General features: G+C 46.2%; 1 long non-coding RNA gene across 1 annotated transcript; it reads right to left on the bottom strand.

The window, feature by feature from the left end:
• Positions 1 to 264: 264 nt before the first annotated feature.
• Positions 265 to 3,637, bottom strand: LOC109284366 (uncharacterized). Its single transcript, XR_002091804.2, has 2 exons — positions 3,555 to 3,637; positions 265 to 866 (listed from the first exon to the last, which is right to left on the bottom strand). It is a non-coding gene; the product is annotated as an uncharacterized LOC109284366 (long non-coding RNA).
• Positions 3,638 to 5,020: the final 1,383 nt, after the last annotated feature.

Below are 5,020 nucleotides of genomic sequence, written 5' to 3'. Positions count from 1 at the left end.
TCACAACCTTCCTGACTGCTGCTCACAATCCCCAGACTAAAACCTCCCCCTGTTCTAGAGTACCGCAGCATGACAGCACCGAGCAAGTCACCAGGCTGTGCCATCACTTCTAAAGGAACAGCCACTTCTGAAAATAATTACTGTATAGTGAATATTTTGAGGTACTTACTCAGAATTGCAAACATCAAGTGTTTTAATACTATCACATCTCTACTGAGAATGCTGTAGTGTTCATCAGGTTCAACCAGCACAGATGTACATGAATGAGAACTAATAATAAACTTTATTTGTGGAGCTGTACACAAGCTTCTGCAGTCCCTTGGGTTTTCTAACTACTTTAACTGAGGGACCATTTCCCACTTTCTGCCCTTGGTAGTTTAGGTAAGGGTGTTTCTGCAAATTACAACCTCTATAATCACATCTTCCCTCTTAATAAAAGTTACAAAAATCAATGAGCACAAAAATCCATGAATACTCATATAGTGAAGAGAGGTTGCTAGCATTACACTCTGCAGTATGTCTTTACAACCCACTTCTCTATTCCTGCTTTTCTGCAGCTCTTTTAACAAGCCTCTGAGAGTCTTTCAAGTTTCACTTTCTTCTCAGGCTGATGAAGGATCAGGTCCGGTTTGATTTTTTTTTGGTGGGAAGCCTTTTTCTCTAAGCCTTGCTTCTTTATATTAGGATCCAGCTGACTTACACTTTTGGCAGATGTATTCCTTTACATTGCACAGAGTCCATTGGCTGCATACTGCTGAGGCTGGTTTCTTCTTTCTGCACGATAGTATTTACATTTGTGCCCATAGGTACATTTCCTCCCATAAGGACATGGTTGCTTCTTGTGTCCCGGAACAGCTGGTTTCTTCCTAAAAAGTCATTCTAGATTTAATCTGTGAAGGCCAAGAGGATCACTAGGAAGCATGAATGTTGTGTCATCTTATACTGCAATCAAACACTTAACTAGGTTCAGTTTTACACAAGTGGCCACACCCAAAATTCCTTTCTAAGAATTGCTCACCTGTCTAGGAACCACAATGAATGGGAGTTTATGTATCTTCTTTTTATACTTTTATACTGTTTGCTAACATTGCATCTCCCTTTCACTGGTATATTTGTTCTGCATAGCCAGTTATTTTGATATCTGTTGGACTTGCTTGTGGTCTCAATTTTAGAAACCTCAATTTTAACAGCAGATAGGGGAGGGCATTAGCTGGGGGAGGCGATGTTTTCCCAGTCCCATACCCTTATCTGCTGACTGGGGCATGGACCTGGGAAGAAGCTGCCCAGGGGAAGGGCAGTGTCCCTGCCTCTTGCTGTCTGGGCTGATTGGGAGCAATTTGCTCCCTGTCAGCAGTCTACATGTGTGCTACTGGGTGGTTAATCTATTACCTGCATTTACAGGTAGTAGGCAACTGTGCAGTAGATGAATATGCTGTGCAGGAAATGCTACACATGTGTAGATGGTGACACTTTACTACACAGTAGATTCATCTACAGTGCAGTAAAGCATCTCGTGTAGACACACCCTGTGAGGAGGCATGAAATTCCACCCTGGGAAGTAGCTTCTTCTGGCCATATTCTTTCATGCTTTCTGCATAGCCAACTCCTTTTGGTGCATTCAGTGGTACAGCCTGGGCTTCAACAGCTCTGCTGCTCTGAACAGTCTTTTCAAAGGGAAAGTCTCCCTTGTGCAAGAGCCTTTCTTGTAACACAGTGTCTGCCACATATAATCTGATCTCTAATCAGAGATTTTATCAAGTTCCCAAAAGCACAATTCTTACTCAGTCTTTTCAGTTCAGTAATATAGTGACATACATTTCATGCTGTTGTTTATTTGCACACACAAAAAAATCTGTTTTTCCAAGAGTCTCATTCTTTTTTGGCAGGCAGTACTTCTCAGGTCTGGACTGTATGGAGCATTTTACACGCCACAAAATTGGCCTTTTAAAGTGGCTTCAGTGCTCTTTTGCATGCACGTTCGTCGGCATATTCTGTTTTAATGGCATTACTGTTTGCACGCTCGGCGGTGTATTCCGCTTGAAATGACTTTGGTATGTGGCAAGATAAAACACCTCTGAGGTGTTTTAGTTTGCTACCTAACAAAGTACAACAGTGCACAGGGTGCAGGAAGCCAATGTGCGCAGGGCTTGGTGGGCCCTGCACAGCACAGGGGCTGTGCAACCTGGCAGCAGCCCATGCGGGCAGGCTCCATTGAAGAAAAAAAAGTGGTGAGCCTGGTCTTTTTTTTTTTTTCTACCCAGAGCCTGCCTGCCTGCCTGATCTGTGTGGGGCCCTGGTGCTTCCTACAGTGGCTGTGGGGAAGACAGTGATTCCCTCCGCAGCTGTGGCGCTCCCTGGGACCACCAGGGCCAGGTGCCAGTGGGCAGGTGCCTCCTGGGGGGTCCCCACACAGCTCAGGGACCGCATGGCCTCCCAGCAGCTTGCCTTCCCAATCCCTCCCCCACCCCCAAAAAGGCAGGTAAAGATTGGCCCCCCCCACCATTGTGTACACACCATGGAGATTTAGTTCAGTTTAATTCTCCCTAAATTGAAGCAGTGTTTTTAAAAATCCACCGTTTCAACTTAGGGAGAAATAAACCAAATTAAACCCCCATGGAGTGTACAAGCAGCCCATTTTACTTAATTTTGTATTTTGACCTTCTTTGGAATGTAAAGGTCACACAAACAGCCAGTGCTTCCTCCCTTCCAACATGCAATTTTCTCCCACACAACTTGCAAGAAGATTGAAGATTTCACTTTGTCATTTTTCTCTCCTGCCTCTGTAGCTGTTAGGTACCACCCAGACTTTTGTCTGACAGCCCTCCAGTTCTCTGCTATATTGACTGGTATCAGAGAGGCAGGTGGACATTGCAAAACTTACTTCACTAACAGCCTTGTTAAAAAGTAATTTTGGGAAGCTTCTGGAGCTCTTTACACCTGAACTGTCTGCACGTGAACACCTAAAACTAGTTTAAAGCATTAATTATGCAGCTCAAAGTTACTGCATTCTAGGACAGGAGTATCTCTGATCCATGTTACCTAGCTTGTGTTACCCTAAGGTGCAGCCACTCTAAGCTACACTTTAGTGTAAACCAGTGGCAACGCATAGGAGGTGCACAGGGGTGCATGTACAACCCCTGGGAGTGCTGATGCACCCCCTGACATCCAACGCTCTCCACTTAGGTGATGGGCAGGGGGGAGAGGTGGGAGCACTGGTGCCCCCCCGTGAGTGCCAGCCGGGAAGTGGGGGTGCCAGGAGAAGTGCCTCTGGCACTTCTGGAAGAACCAGTGGCACTTCTGGGTGCCCTGCTCATGCTTCCTGGTCAGCGTGATCAGCCACGGGGGGACCTCCCCCCACACCGGTCACTTACTGGCCACTGGGGAGGCACATGCCCCCCCCTCCCCCCGACACAGGAGGCACCAGTCACCCTTGGTGTAAACACCCCACCTGTTCCCCTTCTTCTTCTGCCTGGATTGGGCCCACTGCCCCCCCCCCCCCCGCCAGCCCTCCACAGCATCCCATATCCCTGCTTACTGCCCCCCCTGCTGCTTACCTGTAGCTGCCCACACTGTCTGTCCTGCAGGGAACAGGCAGGGAAGTGTTAACCTTCCTGCTCAGCTGCCACCCCCATTGCTGATGCTCTGTGGGCTGGCTCAACCTAGAGAAGAGCAGCATCCTGGCAGCAGAGGCCGGGCAGGCAGATTAACCCTTCTCTGCCTGCTTCACTAGGACAGACAGGTCAGGCAGCCACAAATAAGCAGGGGAAGCTGGGGTGGAGCCCTGGGAGTGGGGGGAGAGTGCTGGGGGAACCCCAAGGGGCAGAGGGGGAGCCTAGGGTGTGAGGAGGAACTGAGGATATCTTAGAGGGAGTGGGGCAGGAGCAGGGATGGCGGTGGGGATTCTTACCTTTCAAACCTCCAGATCACTGCTGGCCTGAAGTGTGATTGCTCCAGACTTAAGCTAGAAATAACAATGAGCAACATTTGTGCAGTTCGTGGTATAACATATAACATGGCCCTAACAGTCCTTTTCGTTTGACTATAACTCTGTATGAAAATCACTTACAGTGACCCTTGTCCTTTCATGTGGTCACATTGCCTTTCTTACTTTCAGTTTGGATCTTCTTTCAAGTTCTTTCTCACTCACCACTCCTGATGCCATGTAGTGATTACTGGGTTCAATAAGCACAGGCATACGCAAATGTTATTTGTGGAGCTATAGACAAGTCTCTGAAGTCCTTTGGTTTCTCTGACTAGCTACTTTGACTGAGACACCATCTCCCAATACCCACCTTCTGTAGTTTAGGTAAGTGAGCATCTCTAAACTACAACCTCTGTCACCACAAATGCCATAAATAGACATAGTGACACTGGTCTCACATTATCATCCTAGCCAGCACTATGCATTATAACAGTTGATTCTGCATTTCATATAAGAGTATAATAACCAGAAAATAGCTTTTCATTATTACATAGTGGCAAGTGGAAGTATTAATTCACACTCCTCCTCCATCCATAGAAAGTGTTGTTTTGATTTTTTGGTGACTGGATCCTGACAGTATATCAAGGGACAGATTAGCCAAGGATTTCAAAAGTGACGTGTGATTTTTTATTTCTCGATTTTTGGGTGCTCATCTTGAATGATCTTAGAGGGTTCCAACTTCTAGGGGTCAGGTGGTCTTCCCTTTCTGAACATTAAACTGCTTTCAAATTGTCTCACAAGACACTTTTGAAAATCCTGATTTAACAGCCTTGCTCCTCTCTTCACCTTGACTATGGAAGCATGTTACTGCATCCATAGGAAAAAAGACCCTGAGGCTGACAAGTAGCACTGTCCTGAGATAGACATTTTAACAGGTTTATAGGAGAATATTTTCCTCCCAGTATAGAATGTGGGATAAAAGCTGTTCTCCTGGTAATATTTCTACAATGACAGTGTGCTTTATAACATGCAAATATGTTCCAGGGCAGGAATTACAGGGTGACACTTCACTTTAACACATATTATAGAAATTCCTGT

This window comes from Alligator mississippiensis, chromosome 1 (genome assembly GCF_030867095.1).
Source record: "Alligator mississippiensis isolate rAllMis1 chromosome 1, rAllMis1, whole genome shotgun sequence".
Taxonomy (NCBI): domain Eukaryota; kingdom Metazoa; phylum Chordata; order Crocodylia; family Alligatoridae; genus Alligator; species Alligator mississippiensis.
Note: the sequence above shows the minus strand (reverse complement) of the source record. Positions and strands in the feature narration are given on the sequence as shown.